The sequence below is a fragment of the Chiloscyllium punctatum genome, chromosome 7 (genome assembly GCF_047496795.1).
Source record: "Chiloscyllium punctatum isolate Juve2018m chromosome 7, sChiPun1.3, whole genome shotgun sequence".
Taxonomy (NCBI): Eukaryota; Metazoa; Chordata; class Chondrichthyes; order Orectolobiformes; family Hemiscylliidae; genus Chiloscyllium; species Chiloscyllium punctatum.
In genome coordinates, this window is record NC_092745.1 from 16,538,887 (window position 1) to 16,560,873 (window position 21,987).

A 21,987-nucleotide genomic window follows, 5' to 3' on the forward strand; every position below is an offset into this window, starting at 1 on the left:
GGCCCCTTTGGGCCCGTGTGTTATGGTTGGGAAAATGTGTCCTTAGTTTATGTTTGGTCTCCCCAGTGTAGAGAAGACCACATCGGAAGGACCTGATGCAGTACACTAGGTTTGAAGGGAGGCAGGTGAATCTCTGTTTCACCTGGAAGGACAGTTTGGGGCGCTAGATAGAGGTGAGAGAGATTGTGTTCCAGCAGGTGATGCATCTTTTCCATTTGCAGGGGCAGTTGTCAGTGGGGATTTGAGGGTTTGTTGGGGAGTGTGGCATGCACCAAAGATTAGCGAAGGGAATGGTCCTTGTGAAAAATGTGCCAGGTCTTGGGATCCAACCCAATTTACTGTATCTGGTGCTCACAATGTGGTCTTCTCTACACTGGGGATCCTAAGCGCAAACTAAGGGGATGTTTTGCTAAGCATCTCAGCTGGGCCCTCAAGGGCTGAGCTGACCTCCCAGTAACTGCCTATTTCAATTTCCCCTCCCACGCCTTTCCAACGTGGCCATCCTTGACTTCCTCCATTGCCACTATGAAACCTGCAAATTGGAGGAACAACATTTCATCTTCTGCGTGTGCAGCCTACAACCCGGGTGACTCAACATTGAGTACTCCAATTTCAAATAACCTCCCTTCCAGACCCCCAAATACATTCCCAGTCCCTCCTCCTCCCGTCCATTCCTCTGATCATCCCTTCTTACATCTCCCAACTGGATTCATTCCTCCCATCGATCAACCCGGGCATAACCTCTACTTTTATTTACCTATCCCCACCTCACCATCCTGTCTCCAACTCCTCCACCCGGCCTCTTTAAATGTAGACCCCCTTAAACTACCCCCCCCCCCCACACACACACACCCAGTCCTGAAGAAGGCTTTGACTCAAGTCGTTGACATCTCACCTCCTGATGCTTCCTCTCTTGTTGTGTTGTTCCGGCGTCCTGACTGTTTACTTTGAATTCCAACATTTGAGATTTTTAAAAAATCTCTTCTTGCATAAGAAACGACAGAGAGTGAATGGGCTGTGTCTCTTGTTATCGAAGAGTTTCGATGGGCTGAATGGCTTTTTCACATTCCATTGAAATCAGCTTGAGATGCTGAATGAGCTCCTCTTTCTATACTTTGGTAATGTTCACGGTCCAGCAGTGCTGACACAATGTTACCTGCACGTTAACAGCATGAGCTTGAAATTTGTCCAGGTTTTGATGCTTTATGTGATCTTCACTGAACATCTTCACTTCTGATTGAATGACGGAAGGAAAGACATTGATGAAGCAGCTGAAGATATTTGTGCTAAGGAAGGTACCCTGAGGATCACCTAAAGAGATATCCAGTGACTGAGAGGATTGATGTCCACCAGCCACATTGTGTTCTGAATGACGCAACCAATGGGGAATTTACAACTGATTCCTATTAAGTTCAGTTTTGTTCCGACCCTTTGAAACCTTGCTCATTCAAATCTTGATGTAATGTCAGGGCCAGTCACTCTGACGATGTGTTCATATCTTTTGCTCATGTACATCGGCCAAGGTATATGTGTGGGGGTTCTATCCTTCCCTCAGAGGATAGTGATTGTTGGGGCCGCTCTATCCCAGACATTTGCATCCCTGAAATGATTGGGAGGGTTTGAGGAGGGTGTCAATTAATTTTGAGAGTGTCAAGGGCTACAAAGATTTGGGCATGAAAGAGAAATTGCTGCCAAGAAGAGGTCAGCCATGACCTTACTGAAGGGTAGGTCAGATTTCAGGAGCTAAATAGACTCGTGTTATTCCAACATTCCCCAGAGTCCAGTCAGTTTGTGGCCTCTCCTATTTTCTGTGTTATTGACCTGAAGTAGCTGAATAGACTGATCCTATTGCTGCATAACAGGATACTGGTGCTCCATGAGAAAATCTCGGTACAATTGTATAGGTTCGATGAGCTGATTGGCCTTCTCCTGTAACTGTATATCAGGCTCCCGCATTTGAAAAGCCTTATCTTGTTCTGGCCTAACCGAAATCCATATTGACTAAATCTACCACCCTAGCAGGAAGTGAGCACTGCAGATGCTGGAGATCAGAGTCCACAAGTGTGGTACTGGAAAAGCATGGCAGGTCAGGCAACATCCGAGGAACAAGATAATCGATGTTTTGGACATTCCTGATAAAAGGCTTATTCCCAAAATATTGATTCTCTTGTTCCTGATGACCTGCTGTGTTTTATCCAGTGCCATACTTTTCGACATCTACTGCCCCAACCTAGTCAACTTTCCTGGTCACGTCATCAAATAACTTAACGAAATGTTTCAAGCATGATCTCCCATGCACAAAGCCATTCTCAACATTCCTAATCAAACCTTGTCTTTCCAAATTAATGTACATGTTATCCTTCAAACCTTTCTCAATTTTAAAAGATGTTAAACTCACTGTTCAGAGTTTCAAGGCTTTGTTTTCAGTCATTCTTAAGTAAGGGCTCAATGTGTGATATCCTCCAGCCTTCCAGGATCTAAACTCTAGTTAATGGTGATCAAAATCATCATTCAGGTCCCACGCAAATGCTTCTCTAGCCTCTTACAGTTTTCTTGGATATATCTGGTAAGGAACATGAGATTTATCCAACCTCAAGCATTTTAGTACGTCGAATACCTCCTCTACTGTGATATGGACTGTCCCTAAGAAATCACCATGAACCTGGCCAAGTTCCTAAGTATTCATGCCTTTCTCCATGCTAAACACAGAGGAGAAATTTCCGTTGATGATCTCGCCCATCTCTTATGGTTCCACACATACCTGTCACTTTGGTCTTTGAGGGGTCCTATTTTCTAGCTAGTTATTGTTTTTCCTTTAATATACAAAAGTACCATTTTGGATTCATCTTAATCTTCTCAGCCATGGCTCTTTCATGTCCCCTTTTCACACTACTGATTTCCTTCTTCAGTAGATTCCTGTTTCCCTTATATATCTCCAGGGATTCACTTGATCCAGCTACCTGTAACGGAGCTGCTTTATTTTTCTGGTCAAAGCCTAAATATCTCTTGTCATCCAGGGTTCCCCATTCCTGCCAACGTTTCTTTCACCTCCACAGTAACAAATAGACCTTGAACTCCAGTATCTCACGTTCAAAGGACTCCCACCTGCCAGAGGTCCCTTTGCTGGCAACGAACTATTCCAGCAAACCCCTGCAAACGCCTACCTAATTCCATCTAAATTCATCTTTCCCCAATTTAGAAATTGAAGCGGTGGACCAGTTTTGTCTCTCACCATAAATATGTAAAAAATAATAGAACTATGACCATTGGTTCCATAGTACTCCCACACTGTAACCTCAATCACTTGTTCTGTCTTATTTCCTAAGAGTAGGTCAAATTTTGCCGCTTCCCGAGAAAGCCAAACAACATACTGCTTGAGGGAAATTTTCTGGTGCAATTAACGGATTCCACCCCACCAAATCCCTTAACGCGCTGGCAATGCCAGTCAACGTTATAAACATTAAAATCCCCAATTATGACAATCCTTTTGCTTTTGCATATCCCACCTCTCTGCCAGTATGTTAGTTACTCTAATTCCTGGTGACTATTTCGGGGCCGATAGTACAGCCCCTATAACATCACCATACACCTTCCTATTTATTAGCTCCATCCACAAATCCTCGCTGTTTGATCCTTCAGTTACTTCATCTCTGATTACTGCTGTGATATTCCCCTTAATCAGAAATGCAACTCCCCACCACTTTCCACCATCTGTGTCCTGCCTAAAGCAGCTATACCCTGGCACATTAAGCTGCCAGTTCTGTCCCTTCCTTATCTATGTTTCTGTAATGCCTGTAATATCCCAGTCCCACATAGCTATCAATGCTCTGAGTTCTTCGGCCTTACCTGTCGTCCTCTTGCATTGAAATAAATGCAATTTAATAAAAACAGGCATTCTTGCTCCCTGTTGTGTTCCAGCCTGACCTGTCTTTTCAATTTACTGTTTCTGGTTACTATATTTCCTTCCAGCCTCGCACTTTCCTCCCTGCTCTTGAAGATCTCACCCATTGCCAATCTCATTTAAACCCTCCCTTGGAGCACGAGCAAACCTGCCTGCCAGGATATTGGTCCCCCCTCCAGTGCATGTGCCACCTGGCCCTGTTGAACAGGTCAACTCTGTCACAGAAAAGACCCCAATGATCTAAAAATCTGAGTGCCTTCCCCTACACCAATTATTTAGCTATGCATGTATCTGCCATATCCTTCTATTCTTACTTTCATGATCTCATGAAACAGGAAGTAATCAGGGGATTACCACTTCGAGGTCTTGGTTTTTAACTTTTCCCCTAGCTCTCTGTAATCACACTGGAGGACCTCATTCCTATATCTACGTGTATCATTTGTGATGCAAACGTGCCCAATGATTTCTGGCTGCTCACCCTCCCCCTTGACAACGTTTTGCTGCCGCTCGGAGACTTCCTGCAACCTGGCACCTGGGACGTAGCACAACTTGCTGGATTCCCGTTCGAGGCCCCAGAATCTCCAAAGTGTCCCTCCAACAATCGAATCTCCTATCTCTAAGACACTTTAAATTTACCCTTTCCCGCTATGCTCCAAAACCAGTGGTAGTACCACTAATTTGGCTACCGCTGCTTTCCTTTGAACGGTCATTCCTCCAACAGTATCAGAAGTGGTATACTTGTTTTAGTGGGGCATGGCCACAGGGGATAGCTGCACTCTCTGCCTACTCCCTTTGCCATTCCAAACCTACTCTTTGCCTGGAACACGATCGGGAGCAAGGATCAGCTCTTGGATTAAATTGTGTTTATTTAAATGCAACAGGGCAGACAGATAAGACTGATGAACTCAGGGCATGGATGTTTATGTGGGACTGTGCCATTCTAGTCATAACAGAAACATGGTCAGGGTGGGTCTTGGGTTTGACCACCACACTAAAGCAGTTATATGTGAAGTTCACAGCATCTCTGATAATCCTGAGTGCATCTAGCTCCAGCTCCGAAACATGGTCTCCCAGGAGCTGCAGCTGGGTGCACTTTCCACAGATGTAGTCAACAGGGACGGTGGAAATCTCTCTGAGCTCCCACATGATGATCGTGCAACTGGCCGGCACGGTGGCACAGTGGTTAGCACTGCTGCCTCACAGCACCAGAGACCCGGGTTCAATTCCCGCCTCAGGCGACTGACTGTGTTGAGCTTGCACGTTCTCCTCGTGTCTGCGTGGGTTTCCTCCGGGTGCTCCGGTTTCCTCCCACAGTCCAAAGATGTGCAGGTCAGGTGAATTGGCCATGCTAAATTGCCCGTAGTGTTAGGTAAGGGGTAGATATGGATGTAGGGGTAAGGGTGGGTTACGCTTCGGCGGGGCGGTGTGGACTTGTTGGGCCGAAGGGCCTGTTTCCACACTGTAAGTAATCTAACTGCCATCTTGACTGCTGTAATAATAAATTACAATGACTTTATTTGAACTTGCCTGTCCTTTTTTTCTGAGCTGCTGCTGTCTGAAGCCCCTCAAACTAATGACTTACTACTTACTCTGCTACCAACTGCATTTTCTCCACTCCTCCACCTTTACTTTTGTTTAGGGAAGAAGGGAGACACTACAGTAATGTAATGTTTGTGCATTAGACATTCCTTGACACCAAGCCCATGACGACCTGTCCTCCAGAGCACGTTATTACTTGTACTTGGAGGGTGTCTTGCTGAGTCTTCCTCCTGCTGGTGGTGACTGCCATAAGCCAAATAATCACCCCAACAGCCAATCCGCGTTGTCGCAGTCCCCTGCTCCTTTCTGTCTATTAATACTGTATTTATGAAATCCTTGACTCCATCGATTGCATTCCAAACTGTGTCTCACTCCAAAGGGAGAGAAGTTATTTTCCAGTGAATACAGGGCTGTTGGAAAAAGAATTGCATTAGACATTGGAGCAACATTCTTGCTATCCGCGCACTGAGTCTGCTTTTCTGTTCAATTCCATTATATTTATTCTGATAATCCCCATTCTCCATGACTCCATTTTCCGTATAATAAACCCTTGTTTAATAATCAGTCTGCCTCAGCCTTCAAGATGTTTAATGATCTAACCTCAACAGCTCTCAAAATTTTCTACAATTAATTCACTATCACTATTGGGAGACTTAATGGTCTTTATTCCCATGTCTTATTTCTAGCACTCTGTGTGAGAGTTGTGCCAACATAATTTGTTATCATGTCCCATCACACCTTCGCTGTGGCCAGAGACAAGAGAAAAATAAAAAATGTCAGAGCTTGTGCTCTTCTCCCTCATTTTCCACATCAGCCCGGATCTGGGGATTTGTCCACTCTTTACTCTAAATAAACATCCAATTCTTCCTTGACTTCTGTATCAAATCATTCAAGGGGCACACTGTCACTCTCCCTGAATCCAGGAACTGCTTCTCCGAACTGAAGACCGATATGAAGCCCGTGGTTAACATATCCTGTGGCTCCGTGCACAGGTTGCCCCTTTGTCTCGAATACACCCCCCCCCCCCCCCCACCTTCTTTCTGCTGTTACCCTCTGCCTCTTAATAAACAGATATAATGTCTTTGGATTCTTGTTCCCCTTACCCACTAATGTTTTATCACGATTCCCCTTCAGCTCTTCTACTGAAGTTTTAAGATTAGCCCGACTCTTTCTATATTCATTTAGTGCATCCATTGACCTGCTCACTTTGTACCTGCTTTAAGCGTCTCTTTCGCTTTTAATTCTGTTCGGATTTTTTTGTTGACACCCGAGGTTCTCTGGGCTTGTTTTCCAAATTTTCATCTTTCGTGTAACACGTTGCGCAGACACTCTCATTAATTCCATTTTGATCAAGTGATCCCCCAACCCCCTACTACATGCTGTTCTGCTACAGGTTCACCCAGCAGCCACTGTACTCTGGACAGTTTCTGTCATATTTTTTTCATAAAATCGGTCTCCCCAATCCAAAAAACCTTTTATTTACCAGATAGTGCATTTTAAAAAGTCTTTTCCTTACCAAACATAAAATGCATGATGTCATGGTCACTGGCCATATAATGCTCTCCCAATCCTGCCTGCAATATCCTGACTGGCTTCATTCCCCACAGTGAGGAATATCACTATCGCACCCATTGTTGTATCAGCTCCATGATGATACAAAGAATTTCTGGAAGAAATTTCAAGGCATCTGCCCCCTCTTAAAATATAATCACTGCCCGAATTAATGCTTGGAAATGAAATGCCTGTCTATAATAAACCTATTATTGTTTTGACACACCTCAGTAAATTGGTTTTATATCTGCTCCTGTACTTTCTTTTATCTGGGGCTCTATAATATGTCCCCAGCAGTGCCTCTGCCATGGTTTTGATCCTGAGCTCTAACAACCAAGCCTCATTAGAAGTTCTTTCCAAGATATCGCCCCTCCTTACTGTAGTAACTGACTCCATAACTAATCATGCAACAACACCTCCTATTTTACCCCTCTCCTGTCCTGCCTATAGTTCTTGTACCACACCACAGCATACTGAGTTGTCAGCCCTGACCTTCCACAAATGCATTTCTGCAATGGCAACAATGTCACATTTCCACATGTCATCTTGTTCCATTATCACATCTGTCTGTCCGATAACATTCCCAGCATTAAGGTAAAGCACATCCACCCTGGAATATAACATCTGGAATACTCTGTACCTCGGAGTTCTTCAGTCATTCACTGTTCCTTATCAAGCTGCCCAATTCATGAACCAAAACTGTAACTCTGGGACTGAATTAGTATTTGTTGAAATGCAATTTCGTTTTTAATAAATGTATTAATGTAATGCAATTTTACAGCCTGAGCAGTCTGCTCCACATACAATGAGATTCTGCTGAGTAAATCCCTGCTCAGTGTGCAGGTGGGACAGTTGTCAGTAATAGGGAAAATGAGGACGGCAGATGCTGGAGATCAGAGTCGAAACGTGTGGCACTGAAAACGAAAAACCAGTCAGGCAACATCTGAGGCGCAAAAGAGTCAAAGATTTGGGCTTCATCAGGAGTGCATTCATGCCTTCCCATATTTTCCATTCCATGGTTCACAGGATATTGGGAACCATACATGCTCAGTGAAGCAGCACGGTATATAGCCCTGAAATAGAAAACAGTCAATCAGTTGGTTGGACAGGGAGTAGACAATTTCAGGTGAAGTACAGACTAATTGAAGTACAAACATAAGAATAGATAAATCTCCTGGGCCAGAGGAGAAACACACTAGGTTGGTGCAAGAAGAGAGGGAAGAGATTTCTGTGCCTTTGGCGATGATCTTTGCGTATTCACTCTCCATTGGAGTAGTGCCAGATGATTGACGGTGGCAAATGTTACTCCCTTGTTCAGGAAAGGGAATTAGGATAATCCTGAGAATTACAGTCCATTCAGTCTTACATCAGTATTGGGCAAAGTAATGGAGAGGATTCTGAGAGACAGACTTTATGATTACTTGGAAAATCATAGCTTGATTAGAAATAGTCAGCATGACTTTGTGAGGGGCAAGTCATGCCTCCCAAACCTTATGGAACTCATTGAGGATAGGATCAAACATATTGAAGAAGGTAGAGCAGTGGATGTGGACTGCATGGATTTTAAAAAGGTTTTTGAGCACGCTCTCCATGGTACATTCATTCAGAAAGTAAGGAGGCTGGGGATACAGAGAAACCTGCCTGCCTGGATACAGAATTGACTGGCCCATAGAGACACTATGTGGTAGTAAATGGGAAGTATTCAGTCTGCAGCTCGGTGCAAAGTGGTGTTCTGTAGGATGCGATTCTGGGAACTCTGCTGTTTGTGGTTGTTATAAATGATTTGGATGAGCAAGTGGAAGGGTGGGCTATTACATTTGTAGATGGAACAAAGGTCAGTAGAATTGTGGGTAGTGTGGAGGGTTGTTGTAGTTTGCACTCGGACATGGATTGGAATAACTGGGCTGATTAGTGGCAGGTGGATTTCAACCTGGAAAAGTGTGAAGCGATTCGTTCTGCACAATCAAATATGAATGCAGAATGCAGGATAAAAGATTGTTAGTGCTCGTCAGGTCCGCAACAATTCACCCTCCTCTCTAGGCACCTTCCCCTGCCACCACAGGAATGCAAGACCTGTGCCCACTCCTCTCCCCCCCCCCCCCCCCCCCCCGGGCCTAAAGATCCTTCCACATCAATCAAGGTTTCACCTGCAGTTCCACATATGTCAGCTCCTGTACCCGTTGCTCCCAATGTGGTAGTCTATACGTTGGGGAGATAGGACTTCTACTCGCAGAGTACTTCAGAGAACATCTCTGGGACACCCACAACAACCAACCCCACTGCCTCGTGGCCGAATGCGTCAACTCCCCCTCCCACTCTGCTCAGGACATGCAGGTCCAGGGCCTCATACATCGCTACTCCCTTACCACCTCATCTTCGACGTCGGGACACTCCAACCCCATGGCATCAATGTGGATTTCACCAGTTTCCACCCTTCCCCTCCTCCAACCTTATCACAGTTCCAAACTTCTAGCTTAGCACCGCCCTCATGATCCATCCCATCTTTTTATTCAAAGTGAGAAAGGTATTTTTTTAGATTCTATACAGAGTGGAAGCAGGCCCTTTGGCCAAACAAGTCCGTACCAAACCTCCGAAGAGTAAGCCATTTCTCTCTGACTAATGCACCTATAACTATGGGCAATTTAACATGGCCATTTCTCCTGGCCTGGACATCTTTGGACTGTGGGAGAAAACCGGAACACCCGGTGGAAACCCATGCAGATACGTGGCAGAATGTGCAAACTCCACACAGAGAGTCGCCTGAGGCTGGACTCGAAACTAGTCCCTGGCACTGTGAGCTACCATGCCCACCTGTCCATCTTCCTTCCCATCTATCTGCTCCACCCTCCCCTCTGATGTATCACCATTACCCACACCTCCATCCAACAATCACACTCTCAGTTACCTTTCCCCAGCCCCAACCCCTTCCATTTATCACTCCACCCTCATGGATCCCTTTCTTATTGCTGACTAAGGGCTTTTGCAATAAATGTCGATTTTCCTGCACCTTGGAAGCAGTGACAGCAACATTCTGCAGTTTGAAACTCAGATTGAATGTATAAGGTCAGAGTCACATATGACGGTTTTAGTGTTGAGCAATGATATTTATATTGGGCTAAGGAAGGAGTTGGCTTGGGTGGACTGGCCAGGAAAAAAAAACCAAAACTATCAAGGGCAGGACAGATAAAAAAAAGGTAAAGACACAACGAGATACTAAATGACCTCTCGATTAAAATATATTGGTGAGAGGAAGAGGAATTGCGCACTGGAGAAAAATCATCCATGATTTGACACGGAAATCAATAATAGCTTGAGGGAAAAGTCTCAGGCAAATCACATTACACAATTTAGTCACACTCTGGAGGACTGGGCAAGGCAGTGACACAGTGGTGTCATCGCTGAACCTTTAAGCGAGAAACCCAGCTCATTTTCTGATGACCTGGATTTGAATTCTGCCATGGTAGATGGTGCAGCTTGAATTCAAATGTGGAATTAAGAGACTGATGGTGATCATGAATCGATTGCAAGGGAAAATTCATCTGGTTCACTAATGTCCTTTAAGGAAGGACATTTCCATCCTTACCATAGATTCATCACTCTCTGGCTGAAGACGTTTCTCATTATCTCCGATATAAAAGGTCTTCCCTTAACTATGATACTATTCCTTTGGGTCCTTTCTCTCCGAAGAATAGAAGCATCTTTCTGACATCTACTCTGGCCAGCCATTTATTACTTTGCATGATTCAATTAGATCCCCTCATCCATCTCAACTTCAGCGAGTTTAATTCCAGAGATCTCATATGTTAGGATTTTCATTCCTGAGGCCATTCCTGTGAACTGCCTCTGAACACGCCCCGGGGCAGTATATCCTTCCTGAGATATGGGGCCCAAAACATCACACAACAATCCAAATGTGGTCTGATTAGAGCCTTATAGAGTCTCAGAATTAGATATATGCTTTTATATTCCAGCCCTCTCAAAATAAATATCATCATTGTATTTGCCTTTGTGACCAGCCTTGCCACCTGAAATAATGAAATTATGATGGACAATAACAAATTACCATGGAGTTACAAAAATGAACAATGATTAAAGCTTGCTGGGAAATGGATCCCGGCCTTGAGTAAACTCTCTGTGCTAATCCACATGCTGCAGAATCCAGACAGGCTGCAGGTACCCACAGACGGTTTGTAAACAAACCTGACAGCTACAGACCCTGCAGTACAAACCTGGAGTTGAATTTGAATGGGACAACGGGATGACTCCCTTGGGCCATCAATGTGTCGCCGCCTGGTTGGGTCTGATTGATCAGAGTTATCCAACATAGTCATTCTGTTGACAGATCTTCCATATACTCCCAAAATGAGGTGAAGAATCTGGAAAATGAGAATCACCACAAAACCACACTTAGCGCAGTAAACCGAGAATAACCAGCAAAGCAGAAGATATCTCCAAGTGCATCGTAAGAAGAAGAAATCAGCACGTGGAGCCAGGCAACGTTCTGTTGGGGTGGTATAAGATCATACAAAGTTAAGTTAAAGCAAAAGGTAGTTTGTAGTGTGTTTCATTACATTATAGTCCAATTTATTGTTCTAATATTAATTGTGTTCAATAAGCAGATGCTGTTGTTTATGAGTCGACTCACAGTTCTTTTGGTGAATATAAGATTTTAAGACACACTGGTATAAAAGATATAAAAGTCATGATATAAAAGTTTCCTGACAATTGGTTCGCCTGCAAGGTTACCTTGAGACAATCTTGGTCGAGAACTTCAAGTCTCTTTGCACTTCAGACTGAAGAATTTTCCCGATTTTAGAAAATAGTCCATGCCTGTATTCCTCTTACAAAAGTGCATGACCTCACACTTACCCCCATCGCACTGCCACTTCTTTGCGCACTCTCCTAAGGTGTCTAATCCCTTCTGCAGCCTCTCCACTTCTGCAATGCTACCTGTCTCTCCATCTATCTTTATATCATCTGAAAAGTTAACCAGAATGCCCTTAGAACATTCATCGAGATCATTAATTTACAAAGTAAGAAGTCGTCGCCCCAACACTGAGCCTTGTGGAATATCACATGTCACTAGCTACCATACTGACATGATCATTTTATCCTCACTCGCTGTTTTCTGCCTTTTTAACCCTTGTTGTTTCTTAATTCCACCCACACAGATTCTACACCATTTGTCCATATCTCAGTGATGGGAACTGAGTGATGGGACTGCAAAACACTTTAGCATTGTCGCTAATTTATAGCTTGGACATGGACTAAAAATATGACATTGTGGATTCCACTGAACTATGGCGACAACCTATGCCTTTGACGAAATATTCTATTTGCATTATGGAAGAATATAAACATGTGAATCTGCTTGAGAGGACACAGACAATTTCAAATGTTTGTATTCTTCCATAATACAGACGGAATATTTGGTCAAAGACATAGGCTGTCGCCACATTCCAATGGACTTGACAATGTAATATTTTTACTTTTTAAATTTGTATATGAAGAATACAGAAGTTAAATTGGTCAAATGAACAACAAATATTGGTGTGTGGAGCATAGATTGGAAATGTGTCTGTGTTGAATTATGTTGGAAGTTAAATGGAAACGCACGAATTATTAAAATGGAGAGATTGAATTGAGGCACAGAGGAATCAGGCACCTGGATCACACAAAAAATGTCGTGTACATCAAGGATTTAGAGAGGCCAGACAAATGTTGAAACTCTTTTGAAACAGAATTCATTCAGAAGTAGTGAGACCACATCGAAAGAGCTATGGCCACAATGACATGCAAAGCAGTCTAGAGAAGATTCACTCAACTGACTCCTGTGAAGAATTGTACTTCAGGAGGAAATAGTGACCAGACTGGCCCTGGATCTCCTGGAGTCTAGCTGGACAATATGTGATCTTGTTTAACCTCAGAATATTCCGAATAGTCTTTTTAAGTTGAGTTCTGAAATAATACTTCAGTTTATATGAGAGATTACAATAAGTGGATGGAAAGTAAATCTGAAGAATATCTCATTTCATAAGATGTGGGTTGTTTCAGCCCTCTGACAGTGTTGCGTGTTTGTGAAACTATCCTCCCAGAGAGCGATGAAGGCTAGGAAATTGAATATTCCTAAGGCAGAGGCAGGCAGATTCTTGACTAAGTATGACCAACGAACGTTGTATGGACAAGGAAGGAAGACTTATGCCTGGTGCCAGTTTCTACTTTTTTGTTGTCTTCAGCTACCGAAAAATTAGGAGACCACTCTCATGAACATGAAGACTTTTCCTTTCAGATTGATGGACACAACTTTCCAAATTTGTTTTTTAAACAAGGGAAAAACTCCTTTGAAACTGCTTTAGAAATTAGATAATGTTGAATAGATGTCTCAATAGTGCAACTTCCTTTCAGTTGTTGTTGTCAGGTGAGCTTCGTTAGAAAATCTGTTGCCTCTGTTTAATTTCCACTCATAATGTGTAAGTGAACTCCAGTGGTTCACTTGGTGCAGGACCACTAACATTTATGTTTCAGAGAGAGTTACAGGATTCTGAACAAGTGATAGTGAAGGGAAAATGGTTTCGTTTCAAGTCAGGATGCAATGTGACCTTGGAGATTATATTCTTCACCAATTGATGCTCACAAGCTATGGAAATGATGAGTTATTTCTTGTTTTCAAGAATTAAAGTGATCACACTATTTCAAAGTCCGCAACAAGCTCATCTGATCAACAAACATGGTTACATTGTTCAGTTATTATGAGGAAAGTGGATTTTTCAAAAATTCATTTTGGATTTTAATGGAGCTAGTCCAATATTAATTGCCGTTGAGAAGTTCCAGCCCAGTTGGTGTTGGTCATTGCAAGTGGCTTTTGGGGGAGGGAGTACCAGCTGTGCATCTCATGTGCCAGTTTAGCTGGGAGTAAGTATTACTGGTGGTGGATGTAGTTTTAAACAAACAGCTGTACTGTGATGAACAGCTCGCAGAAAAACGCAGGAAAACTGACTCTTTGTCAAAGCAAATATATGGCAAGGAATTTTGTATTCTGCAGAGAAATAACAACTTTGCAACTCGAAGTCTATATAACGATGAAGGAAAGTTTGTTTGTATGTTATTGGAGTCCTCAAACTAATGTTGTCAAACAGCTGGAATAATGTCGGTGGGCTTATTGAACAAAACTTACACTGAGCATGTGAATTAACTTGGATATTTTCAGGGATGGTCGGGCTGTCCTCGGTGTAGTAAGTCCTGATGCTCCATGGGATGATGCTGATTTGTAATCTCCCCACTTACTGAGCACAGTTCAATGGAACAAACCAACAATTACCATTAGGTGGTGCTTCACAATATATCATGGAATCGTAAAATAAAGCAGATGCCTCTCAAATCTGGCACCATCAAGTGCTGATACAAATGTTTTGCCAAGTTTGTAATATTTCCTTCCTCAACCACCCTCACAGGCAATGCATTCCAGAAGCATATCACCCGCTGGATTCAAAGCAGATTTCACAAATCCTCACTCAATCTCTTGTCTTTCACTTTAAACGTGTATCCCCTTGTATTTAACCGTTTGACTAAGAGGAACAGCTGCTGTCTGTTCACTGTGTCTATACCTCTCATGCTGTTATACGCCTTTGTCAGGTTCTCACCATAACCTTCTCTGCTCCAAAGTGAAGCAAAAACAAATCTAGCCTAGCTTCATGGTTTGAGTACTCTCTTCTGTTGTTATTCTTTCAATGTGCAGCATCTCATCGAAAGCAGTGTTAAGTGTTTCGGTCATTGATCTGGCCGTTGGAACAATCTGATTGTACCCTCCTATAACCTAACACTTTCGTCCTCACTCTGAACCACCGGAATAATCATTGTGTCATCCACAACATTGTTTATCATGCTCTAACCCCCACCCCCATTTCCCACATTCTTATCATCAACGTGTATGAATATCAGAAGCACAGCTCGATTTTCTACCTGTTCTAAAGTTGTTGTTGCAGAGGAAGTATTGATAATTCCAGTCTATAGTTGTCCTTCTTTTGGTGAATTTGTAGCATGATGCAGGAAATGGAGCCACAAAGAGTATTTTGGACATGGAACCGAGTTCTGCTTTTATACTCCGGCCCTCTGCATGTATCATTCATAAGGCGTGTACATCATTAACCTTGTAGTCGCTTTTGGCACGATTCACTGCAACATTTCCATTTTATATGGGCCTGCAGCTCATTCTTAATAACATTCGCTGCAATCCCATCAGAGTACAGGGAACGTTTTATAATCTTCAGGATGGACGCAAGCTCATTCATGGAGTTTGTTTGAAAGAACTAAGGTGATGAGGATAAAGATTCAATTAAATTCTGCATTGTAAGCATGCAGTAGAAGATCAAAACACATTCTCATTTCTACATTGAATTGGAAGCAAATTCATAGAAAAAACCAAACACCTACCTTTCTGGATATTGTTTAGTGACATAACGTGACATGATGTTGAGATAATGAATTGGAGAGAAAGGAAAATGACTGCACTTGATGGAGGTACAGAAATATAGCGTGGATGTACAATATGAACAAGAATACTGTTAATATAAGAAGTATGAGAAACATTTTCCTCATATTCAAAGGAAACCAGATCCCAATTTTCCTTAACAGTGATGTTTAATTGGCCATCAACCTCAGTTTTCCAACTGCATGGTTTTCCCTGCCACAGATGGACCTTCTGATACACCACCTCTTATTCTTCCTATTCTTTTCTTACCCACCTACTTCCCTTGCATTGCCCCTTCTGCTGTGACACACCCTTCCACTGACCATCTCCCTTCACACTTCTCGCACTGTATATCACACCATTTCCCTATCACTCCCACCTTCCCTGACTCTCTCTTTTGCTTTTTGCTCTCACACTAAATGCTGGAAATTGCTGACTTCTGTGCTACTACATGTCATCAGTGAATGGTGCGTTTGAAATGATCACTGTGCAACAGCAACAGAAAACAGAATGTTTGCCACAGTCTGATACGCCGTGAACAGGATGGCTTTGTTAACTGTTGCTAGAGTGGAGTTTCTTCCGGTCCCTTGATCACAACACTTAATCAAACAGCCTCATCACCAACAGGACAAGCATCTTGGGACTGAATTGGAACTCCATGCATCAATTATCTTTTGTATATTGTGAGGATATTGTTCAAACAAACAGTATTCTTGCCTTTTGCTCCTTGTTCTTTCAACTGATCTTCCAATATAATTTGAGGTGAGATCAGAGAGACTTCCCTTTCAATCGAAGCAAGACTTGACTGAGCGTGGAATCAAGGATCCTGAGCAAAACTGTGATTAATGGGAATTAGAGAACATTCTGCATTGGTAATGGGAACAATGGGAAAACAATCTCTACAAGTTATCTTCTAAGTTACATGCCATCCTGACTAGGAACTAATTTGCTGTTCCTAAACTACCAGTTGTTAAAACATCTTGGAATGTGCAGATCTGTGCGTATGTGCATCACTTGGTCAAAAGAGATTCAAGTAGGCTGCTCTATGTCGCATTTTCCAGAGTGATTGTGTTTGACACGTAAAATCTGCCCATGCTAGTTCATTCCGAAATCCGTGGATGACTATGCCCTGTACCAATCTATCTTATGTTTCCACAGTTTCATCTACAGTTTCAGAAATGTAAGACCTTACTCAATGACTATGACCCTAGTGATATTGAGGCAATGATTGGGGTCCTTAATTCAACTGGTTTCCTTTTGAGGATTGATCATGTGATTCGTGGCCACTGAATTGAATATTTTCATGGTGATTTATGACACGGAAAATGTTATGAATATTTAGGACTCTGTTAAATAAAAAGTTTTTATTTTTTCATTCAATGACTATAACCAAATGCAAGAGTTAACTGAAATGGCAGATTCACTGTTCCCTTTCATATCAGAAAAGTATCCACACTGCAAAAGCAAAAGGAAGCTGGAAGTGCTGGAAAACTTCAACAAGTCCAGCAGCATCTGAGCAGAAAGAGAATTAACGTTCTGAGACCGATATGACTTTTTCAGAGCAGAATCATGTTCGTCTCAATATGTTAACTCTCTTATACTCTCAAGATACTGACTCATCCGCTGTGTTTCACCAACATTTTCCTTTCGTATTTGAGATTTCCAAGTTCCCACGTATACGCTAGCACAGTGGCATATTTGGGTGGGTGGCACGGTGGCTAGCACTGCTGTCTCGAAGCACCTGGGAACCTGCGCTCAATTCCACCCTTGGGCCACCGTCAGGAATCAGCTTTCATATTCTTCCCGTGTTTGCAAGTGTATCGTCCAGGTGTTTCTGATACCTCCTAATTGACCATGAAAAATTGTTCATGTGCAACTATTTGTTTTAACTATGGGAGATAGAGGAATTGTGTAGGAGGGGGATCTGCATGCAAAGCTCTTCCGAGGATAAGTGTCAGCTCGATGGGCCGAATGTTTTATTTTAACACTTTAAAATTATATATCATTATTATAACAAAGGCGGGTGGTTACTGGGGCAAAAATCTCTGCATCAGCACATAATGAGCTATATTTCTACTGATGTTCTTTCCATTGCCCTGCACATTGTGTTATCCATGTCGGGGTTTTTAATTCTGAATATCCTGCGCATCGAAGAGCCAGGAGGGGACATGAGGTGTCGTTGGTAGATTGGGTCAAGGAAAACCCGAAGGCTTTCGATAACTATATCAGGAGTAAAAAAAAAGGACCAGAGTAAGATTAGAGCCTATCAAGTGTAATAGTGGAAATTTGTGCTTGGAGTCAGAGGAGATAGGGAAAGTGCTACGTGAATTTTTTCATCAGTATTCACACAAGAAAATAGTTGCTGTCGACGTTAATCGTGAGATACATGTCAGTAGATTAGATAGGATAAATGTTCAAAAAGAAGAGTTTTTAGCAATTCTGGAAAGTGTAAAAATAGATAACTCCCCGGATGGGAATTATCCTAGGATTCTCTAGGAAGCCAGGGAGGAGATTGCAGAACCTTTGGCTTTGATATTTATGTTGTCATTGTCTACAGGAATGGTGCAGGAGGCTAGAGGATGGAAGTGTTGTTCCCTTATTCAAGAAGGGGAGTAGAGTCTAATTATAGACAAGTGAGCATTACTTTGGTTGTGGGTAAAGTGTTGAAATTGTTAAAAAGATAGTGTTTATACTCATCTAGAAAGGAATAATTTGATTAGGTATAGTCAACACGGTTTGGTGAAGGGTTGCTCGTACCTCACAAACCTTACTGATTTTTTTGAGCAGGTGACCAAATAGGTGGATGCGGGTAAAATGGTTGACATAGTGTATATGACATTCAGGAAAACGTTTGGTAAGTTTCCCCACGATAGGCTTATTGCAAAAAAAAAGGCGGCATGGGCTTGAGGGTAATTTAGCGGTTTGGATCAGGAATTGTCTAGTTGAAATAAGACAGAGTGTGGTAGCTGATGGGAAATGATCATCCTGGAGTTCAGTTACTAGTGGTGTACTGCAAGGATCTGTTTTTGGGCCCACTGTTGTTTGTCATATTTATAAACAATCTGGATGATGGCGTAGAAAGATGGGTTTGTATATTTGCAGACGTATCTAAGGTCGCTAGAGTTATGTATAGTGCCAAACGAGGTTGTGGGTTACAGTAGGACAGAGATAATTTGGAGGCTGGGTTGTGAGGTTGCAAATGGAATACTATGCGGAACAATGTCAGGTGATTCATTTTGGATGGAGCAACAGGAATGTAGCGTATTGGTCTCTTGGTAAGACTCTTGGTACTGTAGATGAGTAGAGATTCCTCTGTGCCCATGTACATAGATCCCTGAAAGTTGCTACCCAGTTTGGTAGGGTTGTTCAGAAGGCATATGTTGCGTTTGCTTTTATTAGTAGAGAGATTGAGTTTCGGAAACGTTGTGTCATGTTGCAGCTGTACAAAACCCTGGTGCAGCCGCACTTGGACTATTGAATGCATTTCTGGTCACCTCATTCATGGAAGGAGGTGGAATCTTTGGAAAGGGTTCAGAGGAGATTTACGAGGTTGTTACCTGGTATGGAGGTAAGGTCTTACGAGGAAAGTCTGATGGACTTGAGGCTGTTTTCATTTGAGAGATTTTGAGAGGTGACTTAATTCAGACATATAATATAATCAGAGATTAAAGAGGCTGGATAGCGAGGCTCTTTTTTTCTTGGATGGTAATTGCTAGCACGAGGATACCACCGCTCCCTCACCACCAGACGCCTGGAGGAAGAACGCCTCATCTTCCGCCTTGGAACACTTCAACCCCAGGGCATCAATGTGGACTTCAACAGTTTCTTCATTTCCCCTTCCCCCACCCCACCCTAATTCCAAACTTCCAGCTCAGCACTGTCCCCAGGACTTGTCCGGACTTGTCCTACCTGCTGATCTCCTTTTCCACCTATCCACTCCACCCTCTCCTCCTTGACCTATCACCTTCATCTCTTTCCCAACTCACCTATTGTACTCTATGCTACTTTCTCCCCATCCCACCCTCCTCTAGCTTTTCCCTCCACGCTTCAGGCTCACTGCCTTTATTCCTGATGAAGGGCTTTTTCCCAAAACGTCGATTTCGAAGCTCCTTGGATGCTGCCTGAACTGTTGTGCTCTTCCAGCACCACTAATCCAGAATCTGGTTTCCAGCAACTGCAGTCATTATTTTTACCTCAAAGACCTGATTGGCAACTCCTGTTTCCTCTTTAACACCGCGGATGTGCTGACGGCACTCCTTCCCTCCTCGTGTAATAGGCAGGAGGGACTGAATGGGCTATCCCTGTTCGCATTTAATAGTTTCAATGCATTGAATATAATCTGTTGAAACCAGCTTGAGAGGCTGAATGAGCTCTTGTTATTTAACTGTGGAACACTAGAAAGAGACATTTCTAGTAAGACTGTTACAGGAGTGTTACCATCACTTTAACAACACAGTTTGGATGCTATCAAGGTCTTGCTGCACATGGACACCGTCTGCAACAGCAGTGGAGTGGTAAACAAATTATTCTTAATATTGCGTGATCTTCAGAGAATGCCTCCACTTATAACTGTAAGATGTGGGAAAGACATTGAAACAGCTGAAGAAAACCTTGAGGATGCAGGCAGAGATGTCCTGTGACTGAAATAATTGATCCACACAAACCACAAACATCTTCCATTGTCCTCTGAATGCCTCTAACCAGTTGGGGAATTTACAATTCATTCCCATTAGATTCAATTCTGTTCAGGGTTCCTTGATACCATCCACAGTTTAGTCCTGCCTTGATATCAGGGCCAGTCGCTCTTACCACGTGTTCATATCTTTTATTCGTGTGAATAGGTCACAGTGTGATTGTGAGGAGTGTTTCCTTCTCACAGAGGGTGGTGACTATCGGGACTTCTGTATTCCAGACAGGTTGGGGAGGTATATCACTAAGATATTTGGAAGGCAGCACACTGGAATATGAGGCATCAGAATGTTGAGGACTGCAGGGATTGAGCATTAGAGAGGAGTTATGGCTTTTGCAGATCAGCTATGTTCATGATGAAGGGAAAGACAGGCCAGAAGGGCTGAATGATATATTCGCGTATCTGATGTTCTCTCATTCTGTTATTGGGACGTTATTTTCCTGAAAATTCTGTTATTGGATGCTGCAGTCAGGGAGACCAGAGGATTTGGTGTGCCATCTCTTGGTGATATATGGGCGCTGTATTTACAGTGAATCTGAATCGGCAACATGACCAAGAAATGAAGACAGTTCTGGAAAGACAGAGGAATGAGATGTTTCAAACCGTCACTGAACGTTTCTTTTCCTAAGGATATTTTCCAACGCAGTGTCAAACTGTGTGTGACAGTCTTCATCCGCTGAATGGTCTCTGCTGTTTCTGTTCACCAGATTACTGGGGTAAATGGCCTCCAACTGTTCCTGTCCATCAGGTTTGAGAGTTTCAGTGGATCATAGGAACATGGGACTGAGGAGAAGGGTTGGTAATTAGACACTTAAAGCCTTCTCCACCAGGCACTAAGATTGGGGCTGATCAGGTTGTGGTCTCAGCCTCACTTTCCTGTCTGTAGTTCATTGCCATTTAACATGTAATGACTAAGTAGCATGGCTTTGAATAGATGCAAACACATAGGCACCGCAAACTTCCGGGGAAGAGCATTCCCACTCAAACAGCCCTTTGTGAATTTCTCCTCATCCCTGTTCAGACTGGTTTTGGCGAGGTCTCTGTTTCATTTTCTACTCCAGCTCCTCCATTGGTCATGACACATTTTAAATGTAACTAGGTTGGTCATATAGTCAATGATGTAGTTCTCAGACTAGGTCAGGTTCTTTGCTAAGCACAAGGCAGGTAGATACCTTTAATTTGGAAAAGTAATTTACCAAAGCAAACTTACTCCAGCTATGATGGAAAGATACATGGCAAGCAGTGTGGACATATATGTGCATTAATATTTATCTTTCAATTTATACTGAGACACAGTTTGAATACACAGAAATATACACATACGCAGACACATACAAAAAGACACTCACAGTGTCACACACACAGGTGCACATAGACACACACATACACATGCATGAAGACAAACAGAAAAAAACCTCTGCAGAATATCAGGTTGAAAGAGCTTTTCATAGCAAAATTTAAGTTCAAGACGAAAGGAAATATTAAATTGTATTCTGCCTCGAGGTCATTCTGCTCACACAAGCTGCTGGCAATCGAATTCCTTCCTGGAACGGTTGGATTTGGCTGAATTCCCTTTGCTTCAGGCAGTGTGGAGATTCCAAAGAATCCTTTACTGGAAAACTTCATGAGTGCTAAAGATTACTAATGAGTTTTCACCTCTTATATGTTGATGTGAGAAGGAACAAGGTAAGAGAGGAAGCAAATAACCGTGACTTTTCTAGAAGGTTGCATCTTCTCCAACATTTAGCTGAAATATACAATAATGTTATCTGACCACCTAAATGGACCATGTGAAGCCTCCTTGAACATCCTCGGGACTGTATGAATCCGTCCCTGTTC